The sequence below is a fragment of the Lonchura striata genome, chromosome 4 (assembly GCF_046129695.1).
Source record: "Lonchura striata isolate bLonStr1 chromosome 4, bLonStr1.mat, whole genome shotgun sequence".
Classification (NCBI taxonomy): Eukaryota; Metazoa; Chordata; class Aves; order Passeriformes; family Estrildidae; genus Lonchura; species Lonchura striata.
Genome location: NC_134606.1, coordinates 17,292,639 through 17,320,022, shown reverse-complemented (window position 1 = coordinate 17,320,022; position 27,384 = coordinate 17,292,639). Strand labels below are relative to the sequence as shown.

The 27,384-nt window shown below is 35.8% G+C and overlaps 1 protein-coding gene across 5 annotated transcripts in view; it reads left to right on the top strand.

The window, feature by feature from the left end:
- KCNIP4 (potassium voltage-gated channel interacting protein 4) overlaps positions 1–27,384 on the top strand; it is a 384,367-nt gene that overhangs the window by 15,437 nt on the left and 341,546 nt on the right. Inside the window, exon 1 of one of the 5 annotated variants that reach the window (XM_021554436.3) lies at positions 26,447–26,611. The exons of 3 other annotated variants lie outside the window; for them this stretch is intronic. The gene's annotated coding sequence lies outside the window, so the exon portion shown is untranslated. Of the gene's footprint in view, positions 1–26,446; positions 26,612–26,815; positions 27,033–27,384 lie in introns of those variants that run through there. One more of the 5 variants, XM_021554441.3, reaches the window with a different exon arrangement.

The following is a 27,384-nucleotide window of genomic DNA, read 5'->3' as shown; positions in this document are numbered from 1 at the left end:
GGTCCACCAAGGTGATGAATGGACTGTAGCTTCTGTCCTATGAGGAAAGGCCTGGGACTGTTGGCCTGGAGGAAAGAAGGGTCAGGGAAAATGTCATCAATGTAAATCAATACCTGAAGGGAGAGAGCAAAGAGGGTGAAGCTCTTTTCAGCAGTGCCCAGTGACAAGAGCACAGCCAAAGGGCACAAACACAGGGGCTTTGTTCTGAACATGAGGAATGGGGGAGTGACCAAGCACTGGGTACAAATTACCCTTGGAGGTTGTGCAGTCTCATTCCTTGGAGATATTCCAAAGCCATCTTCAGATGGTCCTGGGCAAACCTGCTTTAGGTAGCCCTGCTTGAATAGGGAAGGTGAGACCAGATCACCTCTGAAGGTATCTCCCACCTCAACTGTTGTATGATGCTGGGACTGAAATGGACAATACTATTTTAAAAGAGTACATGAATTGCAAATAAATTTCTTGAGATGCTTGTGGGATTTTCTTTGTGTTTTTCATCTTTGCTCACATTTCCATCCACAGTTTTGTATATAAAAGTTATTTCAGGGATGGTTTTCACTGAAGAGAAAACTGGTTTAATATTTTTCAGCAAATGGCAGGGAATACTGTTGTTGCATATGAAATTGAAAGAGTGGTTCTGCAGTGTAAGATGCACTTAACCAGTAGTTCATGGGTTGGAAATGATGCTCAGAGTTAAGTAATTCAGTTCTCAGAACACTGCATAGGCACACTAAATCCCCCAGTTTTCTTTAACATGTACTCCAACATGTAAACACTCAAGCATTGCATATTACTGCCATGATCTATTTAAAACCACTTTTTGAGAATGGACTGTTGTGTCAATATAATTTTCTTTTCTGCTAAGACTCCTGCGAGTTTTGTATGCTTTAAAATAAGATCTGTTCCTTCTGCCATTTCTCTACAGCATTTCTCTAGATCTGTCTGTTCAACCTTGTTGGTCATGTTTTTGTGAAGAGCCTTCAGAGAACATTAATAGCTGGAAATTTGAGTCATAAGTGTGAAAATGTTGGATCTGTATACATACACACATAGAGCATGAAAAAAATCAAAAATAATTGAATTTTCTGTTTCATTGTGTTGGCGTGTATGGTACTTGATAGTGCTTTACATCTATAGTGTTAGTAAAAGAACTGAACAGAAAAATAAAAATACTGATGTGGGTAAAATAAGGATACTGGGTTTTACAGAATGTTTCCAAACCTGAGTCTCGGATGTGTACTAAGGTGTCATCTTTTCTCAGGGAAAATGTAAATTAGGTTATAGGTTCTGGATTTCTTTCATATTTTTCACTTTAAGTGATTTTGAAAGTTTTTTATGTATTATAGCCCACAGCAGCAGTATCTAGAAATTACATAATGACCCACTTAAGAAATGCAGTCAGAATAGATGCTGTAAGACTGTGGTTTAACTCACATAGAGATGTCTCCAGTCAGGGCAAAGAATTTTGCAGTTACTTGTTGAACACAGGCAGTTGCTCAGCAGAACTCAGTCAATATTAGCCTATTTTTTAAAGAAAAATGTTTGGTGATTTTATCATAATATAAACCAGAACATTTTACTCTTCATTATTATTTGAAAATACAGGACCTTTTCATGTAACCTGAGATTTTGTCCTTAATGCCGGGTGGGATATGGATATCACAATTATAGATTTGTTTCTCTTTCTTTTTTTTTTTTTTTTTTTATGCTGATAGAAATGTGAATCTTTTATTACTAAAAACTGTTGTGTTAAGGAAAAACACATTGAAATGTTTGAGGCAAAAGCATGAAATGTTTGTGCTTTCCAAAACTCTTATTAAAAAAGAATGGTCTCCCATAGTACTTGTTCATTCTTAGGACACAGTATCAATTTAATAGCATTTGTTGCATTTTGCTAAAATTAACCAAAAAAGCCCCAACATAGACAAAGCCCCAGTCTTTTAAAACTTTACAAATAGTTTTGATTTAAATTTTTGATGATCAGATTATATTTTGTGTTGAAGGCACACATGGGAAAATTACCCATTAGATTTTACAAACTCATGGGAGTTTAATACTCTGAGATAGCTCTGATGGCACATCTGCTCTCTAACATTTCTGAGGCAAGATAGCCTTTAATGAATGTCTTCATTCTACATGTGTTGTACAAAAGACTCCATTGGGACATTTGTCAAGATATCTTGCTGTATTGAAAATATAATCTATTACACCTTCTCAATATTATACCAGTTATTTTAGTAGAGAGAAGACCAGTAAGTTCAATCAATAATCAATAATTTACTTATTATACTCACCTAAATTTTTCAAAGTGAAAATAAAAACAATTAATTTTAAAAAATGAAAGTTATAATTTCCATATAATAAAATATGGCTACATCTGTACCTCAAATAAACCACCAAATATTATAAGAACTGAAGCAATGTAAAGAATTTTGAGGAAATACTTCAACTACTATGCTTGAGCTTTTCAGTACATCACACCTACCTGTATTAGATCTGCTAATCTTATACTACCTTTTGGCTAAAAATGTTGGACTAAATTGAACACAGAAAGTATCCATTTTGTTCTGATTTGATTTTCTTTTTAAGATATGAATTATGCTCAACATGTTTCCACTTTTTCAGAGATTTTTTTTCTTCAACATGAGAACTTCATAACTACATTATGAATGTTCATACTCTTCCACATTAGGAATACAATTGGCATTTACTGGCCAAACCTCCTACAGGTAACAGACTATCAGAAAACTGCTTCTCTACAAGCTGGCAAGCCCCTTGTTCTTGGAATGTGCTGTATTTGCAGCAGAGAGCTCTGTGGTGCTGCATGGTGAAGTCTCAAGGAATGTATAGCCAAGGGTGGAGAAAGTGATGTTAGTATTTTGCTGGGAGTAATGCAATTTCCTGGGACAGGTGTCATATTCAAACTCACAAAGTCGTAAGTGCAGAGCACAGTGTAGGTGAAATTGCAGAGACCCGAGCTGAGTAAAATTTACACAAAGTGGTAGAGTGGACTTTTGGAACTCCTTTGCTCTTAACACCTGTATTTGATGATGTAGAGTCATCCATAGCAGAGGTAAGTCATAAATTCTGACTGAACTTATGCTTGAAAATGAAAGATATTAAGGTATTTTTAATCAGGAGACAGCCTTGCTCAGCTTCTTCGAGCTCTGTGAGACAATCATCACTACTGAAGATGGTAATCCATGCTCTAGATTGCAAGGAAAAGGTATTCAGAAGAGCCTGGTTATATTAGTTTTCTACCTTTTACCAATTAATGTAGAACCCCTTCAAGACCATGGCTCCTGCATTCACTAAGTACAATGACTGTTAATGGTAGCTCGGGCCAGCCTAGGGATACGTGAAACCTTAGTTATAGCCAGTGCTAAGTGCTGCATGTAGGCATCACTTTTAGAAAATAAAATCACTTAGGTTCAGTTACAAAGCTCTGGAATTAGTAAACTGATTTTAAGGGGAGAATTAGTGAAGTAATTTATTCTTTTTACACTGTTTCTTCTGTCTTGCAATCAAGTTTAGCTTTTCAGGTTGGGTACTGAAAGTCGATAGCATTTTTTTTTAATATCCTGTTTATTAAAGTTGAAGTTAATGAGCCCCTAATTACTTTAATGTGGATGATAGACAGCTTAGATACTATCCTGTGATTAATCTAGGAAAGGAGTCTCATAACTAGTAATAGGGGAAGCACTTACATTTTAAATTGTTTTTACTGAAGAGCCACTTTTTGCAGTTTTATGTGATTATTTTATAAAAGCTCTTCTATATTTTGAGTGCTATAAACACTTGCTTAAACATTTGATACTTTAAACTTCTGAAACAAAGGATAATGTTCATGCTTTTCCTTTCTGTACATTTGAATATGTCTGAAGATACATTGCATCATGCGGTAGTATTAGATCTGTATTCAAACAAAATAGAAAAAATAATGGGGGAGAAGAAAAAGAGGCAGAGATTGTGTCTATCTTCCCATTGTTGCCACTGTTTTTTTGATCATAAGTGATTATCATGACTAGATGTCTTCATGACTTAGTCTTTAAAATGTATGATGCAGCTGTTTATTTATGCTGTGCTTGTAACTCCCTTTAACATGAAAGGAGAAACCATGCAGCAAGAGGATGGGTTTGATGCTGCACAGTCCGTGCCTAATGGGGTATTAAAACCAGGGTGGCAGTCACCTGGCTGCCTGGTTTATGCTTCTGTTCAATCAGCCTAAGACCTTTCTTTCCATAGGTTGGCAAAGTTTAATTTTCTGTAAGTAATGAAGACTGCAGTTCAGCATGTTTGATGGAATAACCTAGGTTCTTTGCTGTTCTATTCAATTTATAATTCAACCTTTGACAAAACCAACCAAATATTGATGTTAGGTCCTCCCCTTACAGCTTGTCTATTCACAGAGTTCTTATGGATTCCTGTGGGAATTCTACCCCCTTGAGGACTTGCAAACATAGACTTACTAAAGCTGTTTGCAATTTAGCAAACTCTAATGAAGTAGGTTAGGTTGACTCATGTTCAATGGCATTAACTTCCCTTGATGATTAATTCAATTTTTGGAGACATTTTTCTTCCTATTCTTAATGTCAGTAATTTACTTAAACAGCAAAAAGAAAAGGAAAAAAATCTGTAGGCATTGGAAGGGAGAGCACTATTGTGAATCCTTTGCTTCTCTCTGTGGAAATCTTAAAGTATAATTGCTGTTTTTTGCTGACATCAAATTTCAAGGGTTCTGCAGAGAATAGCAGTTGTTCTAAAATACAATTGTACTGTTCAAAGTGCACTACAGGGTCCTAAAATCTCTAGTGAGTTGTCCCTCTATAAAAAGAAGATTGAGACTAAATTCTGTGATTATTAGCTGTTTTGTAAGATGAATTTCAAATAAAATAAAGATTGTCCTGACAAGAGCAAAAGAGTTTTTATGGGGTTTTTTATGGTTGAGACATGCAGCAGCACTTCATACAAATGTATGGGGTTTTGGCAAATGTGGTGTTCAGTGAAATGTTATTTGCCATGTATATTAGATATTTTCAGACTGTATAATGATAATAGAAGGAAGAAATAAATTAGCATTTTGTTTCCTAGTCAAATCACAGCTTTATGACAAGTTTACCTAACTCTAGTCTCATCTAGTTATTTTTAACTAGATGAGACCAATTTTATTTTTAATGGGGAAAAACTATTTTTATTTTTAATGGGGAAAAACCTTTCACTTACCTTATTTTGCTTCTTATGAAATACTTGTAAAAATTTGGAAACCATCTATTCACAACACATTGCTTTACTTTATTGGGCCCATTATTGTTTTTATAGTCATGACAGGTTCAGGTTTCTGCATAAAGGAATTGGGGTTTCTTTAACAACTTTTGGAGATAGAAAATTACCACTATAATCAACTTCTTATTTCTACACGACTGCCATTCCTTGACCTGTTTCTTGTAAAGGCTCAGAAGAATATTAAATATGTAGATTGCATGAAAGAAGAACTATTCTGAAATTTCATAGAAGTAAGATAAGGCCATAATTGATATAATTTTCTGACTAAATGGCAATACACTGTTATGGCTTGAATACTACAATAATGTGATGTTTTTCCTTTTCTTGCATGCTTTTTGGACACAACAAAGCAACAATATTCTGCCCAGTTCATACAGATCACTGACAAATACTGCAGTTTAGGAGAACTATAAATGTGTTAATAGCCCTGACAATGTTGAGTTTTTTTGAAGGGAGGCTAATTATGCTACTTAGAAGATCACTGTTCACAGCAGAATTCATCAGAGCCTTTTTTCAGTCAAGCAGATGGTTTAAAATTTCCACAAAATTCAGGGTTGAGCCTGTGGGGAGAAGTTATGAAGTGCATCACAATGGAGCCAAAGCTTTGGCAGTTGTGCAGCCCAGTCGCAGGGGTTGTGAGCCACAGCAGTGCCCACCCCTCCTGTGCCCTGCTGCTGCATGCAGGCACCTGCCTCTTGCTCTCCCACTGCCAGCCTCGTGCCAAGCTGAGGAGGGGACTCTTCCAAAGCATTTGTACTTCAGCTTGCAGCCTCCTCAGATGCCCAAGAATGGCTTACAGTGCTCAGTTTCATACCGCTGAGAGCACTGCTATCAACCCTAGTCTTGAGGTTTTTCGAAAAAGTGATCGCATTGTAATCATCAGTGCCTACGTGTTCTGGCTTTCATTGGATGGATGCCTCAAGGAACCAAAAATGCTGAATTCAGAAGCTTCTTCTACAATTTTCTAGCCATGTGATAACTGGTAGTACTGAAATGATCCCTGTGTTGGATTTTTAAGTAGTTTCTTCATATTATGTGGCTTTGCAATGGTCTAGGCCCTTCCTGGACATGCCCACTATTTAGAGAAGCCTGATAAACCTGATGATGTCTTTTAGTATTGACCTTTGGAGAACACCGGTGATTACTGATTCACCTCCCTTTCAGGAGATGAAAATGCCTTCTCAAACAGCTTAGAAATGTATAAATGGAGATTTTAGTGGATTTGGGGGCATTGGAAATTTATTTAATACTTCTGTATATTTTTATCCCGCTCATTATTTTAAATATCAAGTGCATTTATTAACAAAGTTCAGGATTGGTTAAAAATGGTAGTACATAATTTTCATGTATAAAAAAATCTGCTGTTGCATATTTTGTGACTGTTAAATTTAGCAGAACTGCTGACAGAGATGCAATTCTTGTGCATGTATGCCTTTTTTTTTCCCCAATGAATTTTTAGAACAACCAAGGATTTTGGTTATTTTACTATCAAAATATTAATGTCTTCAAAGAATTTCTAATATCCAGGGGGTTAACAAGCTAATAAATGGGTATAAAGTTACTGCACAAATGTTGCTCTATTTTTTATTGATTTGCTGCTCAAAAAATGAGCAGCAAATTACATTTGAAGCTCAAAATGTAATATTTTGAAATGGAGCAAATACTTGTATTCACAACTGTATCCTGGTTTTCTAGATTGTTTAAATAGTAAGAAGTAGGCACAGAAAAAAATGCAAATGTTGGAGGTTTTTTCAACATTATTTGATTTCTTTCCTCACTTTAATTGGAAAAATATTGTTGAATACATTGATATTTGGATCAATACCTAGGATAAAGAAATAGGATATTTCCTATTTCCTGTGCAAGTAAAATTAAAACTCTCTGGGTTTTACTACAGAAATGGTTGTTTCATTTTGCTATATGTGTAGAATAAAATGTCCCTGGTTTTTTACATGCAAATATGGGAAAATAAAGAAAAAATGGTATAAATGAAGAAAAACAAAAACTACTTATTTTCTTAGAAAAGATGGGAATCGTGTCTAGACTTATGCCATGCAAACAATTATTCTAAACAGCAAGGAAAGATATTTAGTTTCCAGAATTCCCTTAAAACCAAAGATCTGATTCTTAAAACTAAAGACTGTGGAAGAACTGCCACAGGTGCTTTCTGAGGAGCCAGAAAAAGCATGTCAGATCACACATAAAGAAACCCCTTTGCTTTCTTTGTTGCTTGGTTCTTAGATTTCCTGTTACCATCTGGCCATATCAATGTCCTGGATTGTTAAAGCAGTAGATTACAATATTTGTGCTATCTTCTTATTTTGAGGCTTACTGCTGTGGTAATTTGAGTGCAAATTAAGCAAGAGAATTCAGTAGCCATCCAGTGCACAGTATTTGAATAGATTTTAATAACGTGCACTACTGGAGATTATATAAATGATTTTTCTTTGAACTTTAATTTCTTCTTTTTATAAGTATTCTAAAGTTCTGCTGCATTAAACCTACCTCTCTCCCTTTATCAGTTACTTAAAAGGAAAGATTTTTATGTGCCAACATCAAGCAGCTCACGCAATGTTAACTGAAAGCTAATTATGGTTCAGAAATTTTCTGTGCTTAGAGCTGATTATACCCTAAGCCAAGAAGTGTCCCCCTGCTTGGTTCCTATCTTTTTCAGGTTTTCTAGGTACCATAAAACTGCAGTTCCTCAAGCATTCAAGTGCATAAAGTCAATCCACTTTCAAATTAGGCCATTTTTAAAAGATGTGTGGAGGAATAATGAAAATGTTCAGTCTCCCTTTCACTTTGCCTCAGGTCACATTTAGAAAAGTCTTTCTTCTAGACTGTCATCTGTGGGGATTAAGCATTTGCTGAGTCTTGGAATCGAGTTTTTTTCTACACAGAGGTATTTTATTGACTCAAAGTCATTATAACCTCTGAACAGTGAAGGTGTGGAGGTATTTGCCATGAAGCCTCCGAGCAGAGGAACAGCTGTAAAATTCCAAGGGTGGAGAGGATTAATTTGGGTCTGTTTCTGGGATGAGTTTACACTTTTCAGAAGAGGATTAAATGGTCTTTACATACTATTGTAAAATTTACCTCCCCTCCAAAACCAAACCAAAACCAAACCAACACTTGGTTATAGAGTTTAATAAACACTAAGAAGTCTTAACAGGAGTATAACACTTGAATTTAATATCCTCCAAAAGCTGTTGTGAAAAAGTTATGTCTTTCTGTCATAATTATTACTAAGCTTGCAGGAAAATAAAATAATAGGAAAAAAGCCTGATCCCTCTTTCCATTAATTGAAGTAATAATTCTGTAATATTTTGATGTTAGTCCATAATGTGATTAAATAGTTTCCTAAATATATTTTGATTTGTTTAATACAATCTACTTTAAATTTCGTTGATATGAGTGCAATAGAATAACTTTGCATTTAATTGTGTTGCAAAACAGACTCTATATCACAGATATACTTTCAGAATGCTAGTTTAATCTGCTCTTTATATTGCATCTGAGGGAGATTTCAACTTCAGTACTAGCCAGCATATATTTTAAATGGCTCAGATGTTAAAATTACCTTGTAATATAATAAACTTAATTCCATATAATTATTGCAGTATAATTACTTTAATCTAATGCTTTGCCATTACGTTTTCTATTTTCAAATTCCAGTAATCAACTACATCTGCTACTGCAACTGATGAACTGTAATGCTTATCTGCAGATGTTTAATTTTTACTTATAACGCCCTTAATCTTGATTGCACTGGGATGAAATTTTAAAGGTCTTCATGTAGGGGAGAAATGTTCAACCTTTGTCACAAAGCATGGAGAGGGACTTTTTCTTATTATTAAAAAGAAAACTTTGCAATGCAATTAAGATAAAAAGTTGAGACTTGTCTAGAAAAAAAAATGCCCTTTTGGTTATGAATATTTGAGTTTCCCAGTGAAAATAGGTCGAGGTTTCGCTACACTTTTTAGCTGTGCAGAAAGGAAGAGTCTCGTTGATGACCCAGCTCTTCAGCAGAGAACTTTCTTGTGCTCTGCCTATGTCTGCAACTGGAAGCCCCACAACTCTGAGGAAAGAACCACGTGTTCTTACTGTTAGCAGGTTGGAAGCATTAATTACTCCCAAGCTGCTCTTATAGACTCCCCTCCAACCACAAAGGCAGCCTAGAACCTGGTTTGTTTCTACCTTTGAGTACTCAGGTGTACCAGGGATAAACCATCTTTGCGAGCAAGGCAGAAGTATGACAGCAATGGGAGTTAGTTAGGAGACAGGAATATATTTGTTGATTTTTTCTCACACCAGTGACAGTTCCTTAACTTTTCCCTGAAAGGCTGCATGGTTCTTAATGTATTCATTGTTAGAATAAAAAAGCCCAAACAAACCAGTGAATAATATTCGGATGACAATTATTTTCCTATTTTTGAGCTGCTTAGGCAGCTCAGGGTAATTATGCTCTGTAAATTGTCCAAAAGTTTTGAGAAATATTTCTTGCAGCCAATTATTATACCAACATTTCTCTTTATTCAGTCTTCCACTCAGGCGCCTAGGTTCTTGCTTTAAGTAGCCTCAGAATTAATTTTAAGTCTTGTAAGAGGTGTCAGAGTGGCAAAGCTGTGGCTTTAGGATTGACATCTTTTGCCACAAGGCCTTTTCTGGCAGTGATAAAATTAGAAAGCAGAAGATTATTACTTTTTCCTCATATTTTGTGGGTTTATTATCAGGCTCCTTTCTCTCGAATTTTTAAAATTGATACATTTGCTCATCATTTGCACTCTATGTGCATTCAATATATTCTTTTCAAAGTTTCTTGACTCCTTTTTTAATGGTAATGACTTGTTTTTTCCATATTCCAAGTGGTGTGGATTATTAACTTGCAGTAAGTAGGATCAAATTTTGAGGACTTGCTTATGGAAATCAATAGACACCTAGGAGATTGTGTAACCTCTCTATTTTTGCTGCCTTATTTGCCCTGCTTCTTCCATTACTTCTTTTTACAGATGAGGATATAATTTTGCAGTTGTCCCAGAAGTAGGACTTCATACTGCATTTCCCATGACTCAGAGAAACAATACTGTTCTTAAAACAAAAATATTCTAGGTTGCATTTTTGGCTCATGTCAAAAAGTTAATGACTTTTGAGTATTTACACAACATTCTATCATCAACTAATCTAATGTTTTACTGGGGAGTTTTGTTTCCTCACTCCCCTAATTCTAGTGATTTTCTCCAGCAGAATATTTGGCATATTGATCTTTTAATTTATTATTTTAGATCTCTTTCTTTTTCTTTCTGTTAAACAAAGCTAACAAATATATAATTCATTATATTGTATAGGCTTAGAACTTAATAAAGTACTGATTCTTCAAAAACTTTGAAATTTGACCATTAGTGTTTGTGCATGTGATTTTTTGCCTTGCAACAAATGATAGACAAACCTCTTGTACAAATGCTGTCTACAGCTATCTTATCCAAGACAGTACTTTTGTTTTATCCATGTTTACTGTTGTTTTCATTTCTCATAGTTCAGAAGATGGATGTATGAGGCACAAAAGATAATCAGTGTTGCGACACAAAAGTGAATCTATTGTCTATTTGCAGAACTGTACAGATGTACATCTTTGAACTGCTGTCAGAAACATTTCTTATAGTTCAAGTTTATTTTCTCTTTAAGTATTTAGTATTTGATTGATGAGAAATCATATTAGTGGTTAAACTGAAATACTGTTTCATATGCTTTCAAAGGCCTTCCTTCGACTCCTGAATCAAATTACTGGAGAGGGTTTAAAGAACATGGAAGATGAGGGAAGAAACTGAAATCAATACAGCTTAAAATTTATCATCTGAGTTTCGAAGTTTCTGACTCCTGAGTATCATTTTAAGACTGTGATCCTATTAAACCTGGGACAGAGCAGTGCTCCTTCTCTTCCTAGATTATGGCCAAAAAATGCATAAAGAAGCAGATATTAATGAGAGAAGGCACTGGTCTGGAACTTGAGCTGTCTAGGTCAAATTCCTGTCTTTGCTGCACGCTGCCTCAGGCAAATCATTCACTCTCACTGGGCTTCCATTCCCCATCTGTCAAATGGAGAAAATCAATGCAACCTTATGCCTGGCCTTCATTTTGCCTATTTTTATTGTTGTTCATAGGAAAAAGAAATATTTCTTAATATGTGTTAGTATAGTACCTAGTATACTGGAGCCATTAGGTACTTCCAAAATACAGTAAGGGATGACAGCCTCTAGGCAGGAGCATTTGGAATGTACATTCTGTGAAATGGATATGCAATCTGCTTCAGACCAGTTGTGAAATAGTATAGAACTTTCTCCTTGCCTTTTTGGCAGATTATACATTTTATTGTTAGGTTACCATATTGTGGTTGCTGTAAGGAATTAGTACTGTCAGAACCTACCACCCTGAGGTGTTATTGTTGGAGTTCCCCCACCTTTTCTAACCCCTCCACTCGCAAACACCCTCACAGTAAGGCATTACAAGTAACCAGAGTACATCAACTATTGATGGGTAATGGCTTTTTAATGGCTTCCATTGCCCTGCTAGAAATATAACTTTCAATTTTATAGCTCTTATACATTTCATGATCCCACAGTGCCTATGAATGTTGGGACTTGATAGAGATTGAATGGACATAACGAAATACATTCATGCTGCCTAACTCTAGGCACTTAATCAGGTTGAAAATGTAGCCAGAACGGGACAGTTTGGGGAAGAACATGCAGCAATTCTGCATCGCCCTCTGTTTCAGCATTTCTCTGCAGGACTGTAGGTTGAATTGAGGGAATTTACCTGCTCAATTTAAGGAGGGAAGTTAAATGCTAGAAGTCAGATGACTTTTCTACTCTTCTCTCCAACACAGCAATTGTTAGGGTTTTTATCTTAATAATGTATCTTTTTCCAACATAAAAACTTTGCTACCATTATGAAAAACAACCATTTATAAATACCTGCAGAAGACCTGGGGTATGTAATGATGTTTTCAGCCTAACAGTTTTTACATGGAATGTTTTTACTTTCTGAAAGTTTTCTGACACGATCTTTTAATACAGAGTTTGAGCAAAATTAGTATCTGGAAAGAAATAATTTGTCATGATGTAAAAACCTGTGTGTACTCAAATTTTAATGTATCATTTAAAATGAAAATGAGAACATTAATTATTTTGACAGGAATTTAGCAAGTCTGGAGATTATTCAGTAGTGCAAGCATTTCTTCTTTTTAGATTAATTTGACCATTTTGAATTAGTAGAAAGTAGTATGTATTAGAGTGGTAAGATGAAAATTAATGTGCTATCTCATGAAGATCAACTGAGTTGCAATGTTTTTCATACTGTGCTGGAAGTTCAGATGTCATAAAATCTTGCTTTTTGGTATCACTATACAGGTTTTAAGTAACAACCTCTCCCCTTGGATGTGTGATGGTTATTTGAAAACATCCTCATGATGTGCTACAATATAGTTTTCATGGATTGTCAAAAAAATATAGGAAAGTCACAATCACCTAAATTGGAATTTGTTTGTGATAATTATCAAATTATTATAGTAAATGCCATGATACTTAACTATCCTAAGTAATCAGGACTTCACAGAATACTTAGCAATACTAATGTGATACAGAATTAAGTCTGTGAGAAGCATCTGGATGCTAAATCACACTTTCATCCTTCTGCAAAATGTTAATATCTCAAAATACATGCTGAACCTTTAGTATTTATCTTCTTGGATGATAAGCAATGACAGAAGAAGAGTTTGGGGCATTGTGGGACAACTATCATATTACTTACATGGACTGGTAGTGTTCCCATTTATCAATGTTTCTATATGGGGAAATTAAAAAAGAAATTTGATAATTCCATGTGTCCTGAAACTGTAGCTCTCATTTTCAGCATTGGTATTGCCTTGCAAATTGAATTTTCATTAAAAAAAAAAAAAAAAAAGGAATGGTATGGGCGATCCTAATTCAGCAATGTTTTTTCTCCTTTCCCCTTCCTTCTCCATCTCTTTCCTGTACTCATTTCAATCTGCATTCCTCATTACAGAATCACAGTCAGGAGTTTCTTTAAGTTTCATTTTCCTTTTTGTATTGCAACGATTTTTGTGTTATTGTTTAATACACACAGATAGATAGACATCACTGCATTGTACTGCAGAGTGCAGCAGTATCCCCATGGCCTGTTGGTGTCAGTGTGTGGCATCACTGCTGGTGTTTCAGACATCCTCACTGGCCTGAACATGCACACCGAGTGCTGCTGTCAGGACCATGGGGCACACCTTGTAGGACCTGCTTTTTTATTACTATTAATGCACATATTTATAATTTTTCTTGGCTTGCTGTTGTCCCTCCAAGTCTGGTGATATTTCTAAGTTAGTCACATAATTTGATCTCTGGTTTTCTGATCTGTAGTATGGGACAATAATGGTGCCTAACCAACTCTGTATAGCTTGCTAAACTCTACAGTTAAAATTTGCTTAGTCATCATTGCAAAAGATAAATTAGCATTGTTTTGCTTGACCATTACACAGTATATGACAGAAGTGGCTTTACCAAAGTGTGAGAATCACAGTATTTCAGCTGATGGACCCCAGGTACTTGGTACTGCCAGAAATGAGTACCTGGGATGCTCACTCAGAAAATAATGGAATATATTTAGAAGTCATAGAATATACACAGAATTGATAATGGAAAAGAAAGAAAAAAATCAGAATTTCAGAGGCAAAGTTTGAAACAAAAAAGTCAAATAACTGGTGTGAATGTCTATTTCTCATTTATTTGACTTGATTTTACAATCTGAAAAGCTGGGTACAGGGGAATAACCTGTATTATAGTTCTCTATACATTAATTGCCATCATGTAGTATTTCATTTCCTGAAAAGTATTTAATATATTTTATTTTACAGGAATTCAGTGTGTGTATATTTTTGGAAAAAGAATATTCATTTCTTCCTAACCTGTTCCCTGCTTTTGCTTTTAGTCCCTTTTAGAGTTAACACATCCAATTACAAGATGGGGACAATGACAAAGCTGAAAGCTTTTGAGTTTAGATATGAAGTTGTCCAATGCCAGGCACACATCAATTTACATGACAGTGGAAGGTCAAAAATCTCATTATTATTTGCACTGTTTATGGCTTCCTTCCTAACCAATAGCTTCAAGGGCTGAACTGTAGGTCCTAGGAAATCATGTAATCTATGAAATGATTTATTAATTTGAACCACTTGATATTGCCTAAAGCTATGAAAATAGGGATATACTAAAGAACGTTATTGTAACTATTCCATTAGGAATCCCTTCAATTATTCATATATTTTAATAACTTGGCATTTAACATAGTGCTAAATTATAATCATCTGATTACATTTAGATATGTATGGAGCTCACACAGTCTTCTATGCTGAAGAATAACATAGAAAAATGCAGAAAAATGACTTCATCTTAAAGAAACTGATTAATCTTGAACTCACCTGCTAGAATTTAGGTGGTGTTAGAAGCATTGTTGTAACCTCTTGAAATTGCCAGAAAATCTGATAGATTTGCTAGATAGAGCTGTATTCTATATTCCTGTTTTTACACCTATATTTGCAGCTTTTTATGATGATGAAGGTTACTTTGTAAACAACCTGTGAAATGAGGGGAGAGCAATATAGTGCTCTTTCCTTTAATCTGCAAAAAGGAGCATTTTTTAAATCCAGAGTAATCTTCTAAACTGACCTTTCTCAGGCAGAGGTCTTTTCATAGGAATTGGATCATGATTTGTATTTCAAATATGATTATTGTTTTTAACAAAATGAACCAGTAAAGGGATCCCACACACACATTTAATTTAAAATTTTATCTTGTTTTCCAGATTTGTCTAGGTTGAGTTTATAGCTTTTCAATCATAATTGCTTCATGTTCCTCAGCCTGAAAAGTCTTCCATAGTCAGATCTCTTTGCCACTGACGAGTGTCTTCACAGAGATGTAGTAATCCCTTTACTCCCTTTACTTTGCAGTCATTCTTTGAAGTTACTCCTCTGTTTTCTGGTGTCTTTGGACGTTTGCACTCTAAACCAGAATGCTCATCTGAGGGGTTGAGGGGTTTTTGTGTTAGAGCAAAGATAAAGTTTTTTGCTCTTATAAATGTGGTTTTGCATTGTGCTGAAAAAAAAAAAAAATTGCTAAGTTTATCCTATAACAATAAAACGTCCTCTGGTTATTTACTCATCAGTCTTTGCATTTGTCCATATCAGCATTTAGTAGCATCTTTTAAATTGCTGATAAAATAATTGACAAGTTGGACCAAGAGCCAGTTCCTTCTCCATTCATAGATCTGCTCTCATTAATGAGTGATCCCTACCACTCATGTTTAATAACATCTTACCTATGACACAGTAAAACTTAATGGCCAGAGACATAGCTGAAAGCCATGAAAGCTGGTGGATGTCATAGAATATCTGAATGGCCTGATTTGGAACAGAACTAGATCATCTAGTTCCAAGCCCCTACCATGGATCACACTAGTGACAACAGAGCATGTAGCTAAGGTACTGTGTCAGTCATCTTTATGTCACATGATTGAGAAGACACAGAAAAATACCCATGTCTAAGAGAGGTAACAGGTATAACTCCCTGGTATCTTCTCAGGCTGCTTGGGTTTATAAAAAACTAAGTGTCTGCTACTGAGCTGTCAAAATGTGCAGTTACTGAATATAAGGTTTATTATAATTCATCCAAGATGAACAGTCTCCAGTTATGCTGCCTTCATAAGCACTATAGAAATACATGAAATTTCATGGTTTTTTCATCCTTTTTTAGCAAAATCTAACTCCAGACTCACTTTTTGTACATGTGAGTTTGTTTTATGTATGTATTTGCCAGAAGAGGAAAATGAGAAATGATAGTTCTTGTTCATTAACTATGAGAAATACTTGAGTTTTCTCTCATTTAACAAAAATGAGGCTTTTAGTTGTTTTTCAGATACGTCTTCCAATTTATATGTAATCTGCTGCATGGAAAAAGTTTGAGACTATTAAATTACAGCTTTTCTATTTCTTTCCTGCAGTACTACTCTGCAGTAACACCACAATATGGAGATTCCTGAGAGTTTACTAGTTCACTAGGAAGTGACAACTTTGATTTTCTGACAGGTAGTGGTGGAAGTTTGCAGAATGCTTTCTGTCATCTGGAAGTGTTAGAATAAAGCATGCTGTTGATGAATCTGCTTCTGTAATTTCTGAATACTGTGTAGCACTGTTCCCTTTGAGGATTTCACTGTAACTGTAAATACACTGTCATTGCTCTACCTGGACAGGCATTTAACAAAGATTAACAGTACATAGTCAAAGGTAGCACCATGCCTTGAATACTCATGAATAACAATCTTTTAATTTTAAATAGAGTTGGCCGGCTAAACCACTTTAAAAAGCTGGGTTTTTTTCCCCCAACCTATACAATAATCAGCTTTTCCCTGACATGATCTTATTTAAATGTATCACTGGATTAAGGCCCATGCTGATAAAGTTCTTTCTGTAATGAAAAGTCCTGATTCAATATTTCAGGATTATTTTGAGGAAGAAAATGCTCTCAGGTATTCCAGTTTTGGGAATTCTGGAAAGTGCTGTCAACTGTAGATAGTCTTTGATGTACAATTTGGTTACCCTGTGCCCTGGAGGAAATTTTAGGTGGCTAGAAGTATGAAAGTGTATAAGTGCATTTATATAAGTGTGTAAGTGTGCACTTACATAAGTATGTAAGGCAGTGTTTCTGTACTTAAAGAATATTCTTATGTGTGTTTTGGAGATGGGGATTAATAAATTGATGAGGAGCTCCTATGGCACAGTTTTATCCACACATTTAGTGCACATAAGGATCATTAGGCTCTTGTAGAAAATCAATAGCTAGAACCTGGCTATTAAAGGGTCTGTAGTTGTTGATATTCTGTGTGCTAATTACTGACTAAAGCCATCTCTTTTAATATAGTTTTATTTGTTTGGTATCTCATTTTGTGTGTTTTCTGTTAATTTTCTCTGAGAAACTGCAGCCACAAAAGACACTACATCTAGAATTTTTTCTAATTGCCTTATTGTTCTCTCCTGTTAGACCAAGCATTTAGAAGTTCCTACTGCTGTCACATACATTCACAACACACACTAAATCTTTATAAAGTAATAATTTTAAATTCTATGGTTGGCCCAAATGGTTAGTGGTGGGGGCACTCAGCCTACCTGATGCTGGTTCAGTTTGAACCTTAATTGCAAGTATTGATCAGTTTGGCCTGTAGATACTTAAAAACAACTGTAATGCTTTTCTTAATGGCCATGGCACATGCAACTATATTTGACCACTGTTCATATTGTCTAATGTAGTGAAGGCTAAACATTGCTGGACAACTCTGGAAGCAGAGAAAGCTACTGCATGTTTCTGAAGAGACAGTTTTAACTTGCTATCTGTTAACAGATGAAATAATTCAGGTAAATTATTGACATGAGACAGCAAAAACATGTCACTTAGTAATTGAACTTACTAAATGGTAATGTGATTAAATACCATATATAGAATGTAGTCACCCAAAAATTGCATAAAAAGGCTCCTTCTATTACATTTTTAAATAATAAATAACTTCCTTGCTTGCCAGCACTTTTTTTGTTTCCCAAGTTCCTCTCATCTTACCACAATGTGAATTTCAATCTGCTATCGTTTTTGGACTCACTCCAGGACCATTGAGGAAGAAATCATAGATGGAAAAAAGATGAAATCGATAATTTTTCAGTGTTTGATAATCACCTGAGTATGATTTTGGAAATAGCTGGACACTACATGACCCTCCTATCCACTGTAAGATCTGGAAATACTCAGCATATCACAAAATATTGTGAATTCAATATAGTGCAGCTGATTATATTCTGAATTTATATTCTCTCAACCTCTGTTCAATCTTTGAGGCTGTTTGTATATAGGAAAATATAAATTATTTGCAAAAAAAAAAAATGTTATAAGAACATATAAAAGCCTGTATTAAAATTCAGAAATTTCTAGTACTTTTATTTCATCTTCTTCATAATTTTGTTGTCTTTGCATGTATATTCAAATAAATACAGTTTTAAATTCTATCTGGAAATACCTTGTCTTTTACCTTCTATTTCATTTTCTTTGAGATGTTTATCATTATTTTTCTAAGCCTAAAGTAATAAGCATGAAGTTAATGAGATTATAATTTTCAATGTGATTTTACTTAGTGCAACATTATGTATCAGCCTAAAAATGCAGGTTTGTATCCAGTCTGCATTGTTTTGTCTGAATATGGAAGATCATTTAAAAGTTTAGCTGATACTTCATCACGGATCCAAGTGACAAATATGTTCATACTGATTCATGGATACTGTCTCCAAGCAATGTATATATCCCTGGTAAATGAGGCTTCTATGTCTTTTTGGAGGAAATGTATATGAGTTATGTTCTACTGAAATATGAAATCATAAAACTTATCCCGGTTTATAATGAATTTTATTCAAAACTAAAATGAAATATCAGACCTTTTTGCCTTCTCTTCCCAAGCACATTGTGCAGAAGCATTTTTCTATTTCCTTGAGTTCCTTCTTCAGTGATCATCTTATGGATTGTGGGAGGATGGATTGTAGAATAGAGATAACGCTGGACGCAATCTTGTCCCTGAGGAGTTGCAGATCTGCTAATTACCAAAGAGCAGGAACAGCCCAGCCCTTAACAGGTCACAACTGTGTCCAGTAAGGATGGGTGTTATAAAAGAGTGGGTCTGCTCCTTGAGAAGAGAGCTGAAGTCAGTTTGCTGTGCTGCTGTGAAAAGCAAGGGTCAGGTGCTTGTGCAAGGGCCAGTAAGGGTCAGGCATTCATATTAGGGACAGAATGGGTCAGATGGTTGTGCAAGGGACAGGAAGGGTTAGTATGTGCTGCTAGGGACAGGAAGGGTTAGGTGTTCATGTTAGGGACAGGAAGGGTTAGTATGTGCTGCAAGGGACAGGGAGGGTTAGGCAGTTGTGATAGGGACAGAAAGAAGTCGGCCAGCCATGTGGAAGAAAGAGAAAAGGAGTTAATGCTGTGAGGAGCTGCCTATGAGAACTCACATAGAGAAGGTATGAAAGTCTTACAGTAAGAGAATAAACTAAGAGTGACAGTCAGTTCCCATCCACAGTTGGTCGGTGCCAAGCACTGACACTGACAATTGGTGGCTTGTATGGGGATGGATCCTGGCAATGGATAAATACTTCCCATGGGCAAATACGTTTTCAGAAGCTTCTCATTTCAGCTTGTCCATTGGTTGCTCAGCTGCACCCCTTTTCCTCTCCCTTTTTAACCACTTAAAGGACTGTGCGTATCAACAAGGCATTATAGCATCTAAAATAATTCAGATTTTGTTCCTCTTCTTCAGTGAATAAAAGACAGCAATGGCGATTGCTTTCTAGAAGTAAGGAAGTAATTTTATAAATTTATTATTGTTATTAGATTTGACGATTTATTATAGTATTTTCTTATTCTAAGCTGTTTATGTCTCAAAATACCTTACATTAAGAAGAGCATACTGTAAAAATAATAATTTCAGATTCTACTAATAAATTGTTTATATATACAAGGAGGTAAAAAAATGGGTCATGGATATGCTGTTCAATTAGCTTCACTTGTTAGTGCTGCCCCATCTGCAGGTCAGTCTCTGATAAGCAGCTTTTTTTTGCAATAGGAGTTGATGGTAATGAGCCCTTTTGGTTACCAGTGCTGTGCTAATAGCAAGTGTTTTTCACTGCTTCCCAAACTACTTAGATGTTCACAAATAAGTCACAATCCCTGTGAGGTTTACATGGCATTATAAAAAATTAGTTAAATGGGTATGTGAGACTTGAACATAGTTTCTCTGTCCTGTACTGGGTGATCTGTGGAAAAAAGAATGATTATTCATGTTTCCTGGACAAATTTATTCTTACTGCTTTTTGGAAATCGTGCCACAAAATAAGGATGGACAGTTTTTTTTCATGTTTCTTTAGGTATAAATGATATGTAAATGATAAAGATGCACAGAGAAAGGAAATTCTAGTTTGTTTTTAGGGATATTTTTACAAATATTGGGCTAGTTAGGAGCTTGAGCAAAGGCAAAATGAAGCATTTTCCGAAGCTGTGATCATCTGAAATAGACTAGTGATAGTTATGAGTTAACTGGGAGTCTTCTGCTATTTATGTAAATGTTTTTGAGCACAATAGATGCAGAGTCATAAATGAAGTAAAGGCAGTTGCAGGAAGGGTGTGTATCTAGTCTATGTAATAAGCTCTAGACCAGTTTATAAATGAATACCTCTTACTTGTTATAATGCAAAGCATATACCTTATATATTATAGAACAGTGTTTATAATTCTATCATTACTGTAAAGCATAAAATATGATTAATACTGCTACTGATAAATATGGTTATTTGTAAAACCTGTGAAAATAAAAATTTAAACAAAGAGCAAATAATTTCCAATAAATTGTAGTGGAACTTTCTCTTTAGAATTTGCTGGCATTTCCATCAGTTTACAGAATTTAATCCAATAATCTACTTGTGTAAATTTCCTCTACTTTTTGTCCCTCCTTCCCAAAGTTTTACTCTTATGATACTACTTCTGGTACAGAAATCATAATATTGCATAAGTCTCATAAAGCTTTATTCTCATCTGTTTCAGTTTTCAAACTTTTAAAATAGGAGTTTTTCTTGTTGAAGCATGATAATATACAGACATAGGAAAAAAAGTATCTATTTGTATGGAGTCATATGGTCTTGGGTATATTCATCCTGTGACTCTAAGATTAGGAATTTAAACAATCTAATAGACTCATTAATTCTGCATGAGCTATGACATTGATAGCATTTTCTAGTAGATTGCTACCCTTTTAAAGTATCAGAACAGACCATTCTCACAAAGAAAATGGATCATTCCTGGCATGTTTGCCTTACTCGAGTTGTCTCTCTGACCTCACTCTGCCTGAGTTCCTCTCAGTGGCAGAGGATGGACCTTTACAGCTTTGGAGTGCCCAACCCAGGGAGTCTTCTCAGTTATGTGATTTTGCTGAATAGTTAAAAAAAGAAAAAAATCTAAGAGTCATTGCCTTTCATAGCAATGGCATGCAATTTTTCAAATTTACTAAGTTACCTATGAAAAAACTTTTAGAAATAACTAAAAAACTTCTTAGGACTTGCATATCCATTTTGTCCTTGCTCATTAATCCAATTTCCTCCTATAATTTTGGAAAATGAAATGTTACTCCGTACCTGAAACAAGCCCTGTAGGAATTTAGCCTTTGACATATTGACAAGAAAGCTTATTCTGGGCAGCTAAAAATCTCTGATTTTTCATCAGTATATAGATTGTTTCTCTTTGCTAAGAAATACTTATTAACACTGAAAATCTAAAACTGCCTGCCACTTTAACCAAGGGGAGTAGACATATGCACTCTGGAGAATTGGTAATAGCAAGCAGGAATGTTTTAATCACCATTAACAATGGATTGACATTAAAATCCTTTCTGCTCATATCACAGTCATTGTCATGTCTTGTATCACCATGATCTGAAGGGAGGCAAAACTTTTCTCTCAGATTAGTTTGGCTACTGAGAGAGCTCAACCCTATATATCTATAACACCAAGAGGGCTCGTTATGAAATTCCTCTGCACAGCGAAGGAGTTCTTTGGAATTCCCACCCAGCAATGTTTGCTCTGGTTGTTGCTCATTGTTCTTGATGCAGTCAGTTCATTGTTGCAGGTATCACCAGGTGTTCTGTGACCCACACAGCACTCTGTGATAATGTGTGTGGACACAGATGTTTTCCTTCTAAACCTGAAGTCCTGAATACAACCAGAAATCAATTATTAACATGTGTTGCCCCAGAAAAATGTTCAGAGTTAAAAAAACCAAAAGAATTCTGGAGCAGTCTGCCTCGCTATTCCTATTTTTTTCTTGTCTCCTCATTTACAATACAGAGATTCACCGTGCACGAACAGGCAAGACCTATAGACATTTTCTAGATGAAAGATGATGACCTCTATGAGATGAGAAAAAAGCCAGAAATATTTCCCCTATACTTGTGTAGTATTTTCAAGTGCCTCCCACAGTTTCCAGAGAGACTAGCACTGCTCAGCCTTTCCCTATGTTCTAGAAAAATTAAAATTTACCTGTTTTCTTTTGGCAAAAGTAGTGTTTGGCAAAAGTAGTGTCAAATTTTAGTCAATACTGAAGCATCAGGAAGCTTTTGTTACCTGGTATTTATCCAACTGCTTTTTTAATTTTTTTCCCTATAAATAGACAACCAGATGATGAAAAGGATAAAAATATGTAAATGAAGTTCAAGTTAATCCAAGAGCAATATACAGCAGGGGTAAATAAATAACTGATAAATTTTTGCTGATATCTTTTTCTGTTCCATTTTTTATTCTACAGAAAGAGAATGAAATTTTGCTTTCCACTCACAAATCCTTTCCTTTATCTACCAAAACCAGGTATCATAAAATACTATTGAAACTTGCCCCTGCTGAGAAAAACAAAATCAAAGCAAGCCCTGCTTTTTCTCTGAAGCATCTCATTGTAATATTCCTTAATATGTCAGCAGTCACCCACACATTCATGCAGAACTGGATTCTGTAAGCTTGCCCTATTTTTCAGTATTCATTTCACAATTTATAGCTGTAATCTCTAGTGGCCCAAAGTTTTCAGCAGACATCCCTGGTTTAATCTAGTTTTGTTGAACTTCAACAATTTCTTTACAATCATCAGTGAAAGTTCTTGAAGTACTTGTGCTAGAGTAGTCAGCTAAAGCAACTAGACAGTTCTGTAAAGATTCCTCCCAAATTCCATATAGGTGCCAGTTTTGACTGTTTCATCTGGAATATTCAATATTCCTGAGATATTTCTTAGTCTATAATGATGCCTCTGCTCTTTCAAGATGCTATTTCATTATTGAGGGAAGAATTATACAGTTTTCCATGATTCCATGTAAAGTTCAATTTCATTTTTCCAAGGATCAAATCTGATCAAGCAATATTAATACAACCTTCATACACCCATGTCCACTTACACATGGCTAGAAGACATTTCCTTGTAGTTCAAATAAGTATTGCTCAAAATATCTGTAGCTATGTGGCATCATGCAGACCTTATATGATTCATCATCTTGTGACTCTCTGGAGTTTTTAGCCTGTATGATTTAGATCACTCATAAAAATAGTTATTTAACCATCAATAGGAAATAAAAAAATTACAAAAAACCCAGCTTTACTTTTGGGTGCAATTGATTACAGATAAAATCCAATAACATGAAATAATGAACTGCTTTGTTTAGGCAGTCCCCGTCTCTGTGCACTGTTACAGCTGCAGTAAACAGCTGGCATTTTCCTAACTTGCATGTGCTCCAGAAGAGTTTATGGTCTTGGTCACTGCTGCAGTACATGTAAGGGCTCAGACCAAAGGTATTTGCAGCTTATTTGCTCCACTTTTGTCTTGTTGCTGGTACTCCCACTAGTGCATAGGTCAGTTTATTTTCCTTCTGACCTGTTTCACTATTCACTCCCAATTGAAGGATCTCCCCATTCCCAGATCCTGAAGTTGCTGAGGCTCTCTGAGTGCTCTTTAAATTCCTTTTTTGTTTCACCTAAATTATGAAATAATTAACTTTTGAGATTAACTATTTTGAGAAAGGAAGGATCCTGTGCAGCCCGGATTGATACATTTTTCACACATGCTTTTCTCGTGTTGCTTCCAATATGACCAGTTTTTCCTCTAACATTGTGTGTAATATAGTTTTACAGTCCTTGGGTTTGTAAATGTGGAATTCACTGTCAATCCATTTTCTTTCCTCAAAAGTCAGAGTCCACAATCTGAACAGAAGGAGGTAAATCAAATGAACAGCTTCAGAAGCCTGATGTTAATTCCTTTTCTAAATCATTATTACGATTATATGAAGTACAGCATAATTAGTTTGAAAAAATTCAGTGGTATCTTGAAATTTAGTGTTCTAGAGTTTAAGCTTATTTTAAACTCACTACAAAATTATAGCATGATGATTAATATGACACAGAAGTTTTTCATGTATACTTCTGTTGTAGAAGAAAATTGCTATGGACTTGATTAAGGTTTGAAGTAAGGAAACAGATAGATACAGTGAAATCTGAACATCTCGACATCTTCTGAATCAGTTTTAGAAAAAGTACATCCTTTTAGAGGTTTATCTCTCATGAATATCTTCAAATCTGTGGCAAATAAGGCATGTTTTTCAGGTGCACTGAAGAAAGCCCTGAAGATTTCAGTAAGGATTCTACCTCTCCATTCCCTCTTGAATAGTGTTATTGAATTTCTGCATTTACACATCCCATCTCTGGCAAAACTCCTCTGTATTCTTGTACCTCCTGAAGACTTTGTTGTGTCGAAGTATATCCAATAGCCCTCTCCCATTGCATGTGAACAGTTGCTCCATGTCTAGGAAGTACAGATTTGTGTTTATTATCCCACCATGGGAATCATTCTCCCAGAGGCTTCTCTCTTCTCCTGTGTCTGGTTCCCCATTCACACTCTCTGTGGATTAATTATCTCTGAGATGAGGCCCTCTGGGAAGTATGGCAATGTGTTGTGAGAGCTGGCCTTTGAGCTGGAGCATCAAGGATTTTATAGCTGACTGTTACATGGGCAGACAGTTTCTCTGAGGGCTTATATCCAGAAAAATTGAACTTGAATTATGTTAACATTTTCGAGTTTCAGCTGTTTGGAGCTATACTACAAGGTGCTATATTCCAGTGCTCATGGACATAGGATTGGTTTTCTCCTTGCACTGGACAGGAGCAATGTAGATGTGTTCCACCAGAGAAGATGAATGACTTTCTGCAGATGTCTTGCACAGACTGATCAGAAGAAAACATCCAGTGTTCTAAAGGATGAACTCTAGTTTCTAGAGTACATTAATTTCATTCAAAAATGGGATGTAGGAATAGTTAAGAGCATTCTCTTTTAAAAAGAGCTATTATTTCTGTGTAATAACTAATACTCATGCTTTGTTCTTGCAAATCAAAATTCTGTTCCAGTAATCATCTGGAAATCTAGACTGAATATTGTGTGGTGAAAATGTATTTCTTAGCACAGTAAACCCAAATTTAAAATTTACATTGATTTTCAGAATGCCACTTTTGAAAGATATAAAAGTCCTGTGAAATATGCTTAAATTGGAAGAAGTTTTTCTGCTGAAGTTTCAGAAACTCTGTTATCATATTGAAATTCAGCTTACTTTGGTAGTGATTTGTGATGGGAATACAGCCATGTCTGGAGTGCTGTGTCATGCTAAAGGACTCAGAGGACCTTTTCCAGCAAGCATTGTTCCAACAGTGCAAATTCAAGGGTTGTTCAGTTCTAAATAGTAGTGGGCCTGAAATATATTCCTAGATGTGAATCTGAGTGGAAGTGCTCCCCTTTACTTTGGCAGCCTAAAAATTGGTTGTTAAGGCAAATGCTTCTCTGTTGTTATGGACAGAATTTACTGACAGCTTTTTTGATAGGCTGATTGATAGGCTGTTTCCACAGGTGGAATTATTGTTCTTGCCTCTGTGGATAGACCTGAGATGCCTCTGGTTCTTATAGATAGGTATGGGGTTTTGTGCGTAACATTTTGCAAACAGCAGCATACTTCAGCTCTAGGTCAAATGTCCACAGGAAACTTCATGAACATAAAAGTTGCAAATGTATGTAATTGGCGTGAAGATTAATTCAGCTCAAAGGGAAGCTGACTGATTAAAAAAACTTTGAGTTCCAGGATTTTATAAAAGATAAATTGCAGAAAGTGGATACTTGTTCCTTTGCATCCTTTGATTGTTTTGTATAATCAGTAGGAGCTCCTGATGGAAGTGAAGGTGGTGAGGTGCTGTGTTCCATTGTGCTTGCTTTCTTTAGGAAACAGTAGGTTTACAATTGAAAAGTCAGCTTTGTGTGCCAAACTCTGGTGTGTACAGTGCCAGTTTTTTTTTTTCCTTTGACTCCTTCCTACCTATTGTCTTTAGAAATCATGTTTAATCTTGTTAGATGCACAATGTGTGTTAGGAAGAAAAGAGTGGAATGAAAAAGGGTCACTTTGGTGTCTGCCACAGGCTGGGCACAGCTCTGTTTGTAATCAGAGGCTCCCCTGGTGCAGCCTGTGGCTGCTTGGCAGTGGGCTGCTGCGGCTGGCAGGCTGGGTCTGGCCCCAGCAGCTCTCATCCCCTCGGTGTCTCCGGCTGGAGCTCGCTGAAGAGCAAGCAGGAATGCTGCTGGGGGCTCCTGCGTGACCTTGGAGTGGCACCAAAGTCCTGGGACGCTGGGTAGGTTCCTTTCCTTTCCTTGCAGCCCTGAGCAGAGCTCTGGTTAGGTCCTAGTCCTAGTGCTGGTTGCTGCAAACGGCCTCTGGCTTCTTCCAAGTGTCAGTCTGCAAAGAAAAATAATGCCGTGTGGAAATTTATTGGTCTGCCTCTGTGAATGAGGTGGTGTAGAGAAATGGTCCCCAAGCGTACAACTGGCTTTAAGTGGCTCAGCTGCTTTTCTGCATTTGAGTGACAGTGGCATTAAGGCAGCACAGAATCCCAACTATTCATCTTTTCTGGCTAGAGCAGCTGTCTTTCAGTAACAGCTAGAGGAATGCAGCTCTCCTCTATGACACTGATGTCAGGCAAGCTAAGATAGGAAGGATAATAGGTTCATGCATAGAGGATTACATTATTTCCTTTAACTAAACAACTGACTAAGGTAAGAGGTAAATATTTATTTGCCATCTAGCGATATTACATATTTTTTGTCATTTAAGTTAAAATCAGTGTTTTAAAAATATTAGATAAAATCTGATTTTACTCCATCTGTATATTTTACAAATACATTAATGTTCCAGATAAATAACTAAAACCAAAGGAATATTAATACACTAATTCCACTTAATTAATACTAGGAATGTATGAGCTGAGAATGGTTAATGAAATTCTAAATATTTTCCCTTTATTTATATTTATCCCCAGTCCATCTCCTCTCTTCTCCCCCTCATCTCCCTTACCCATAATCTTTGGATTTAAGTTGTGTATATATTCTGCAGGAAAACTAAAGGTTA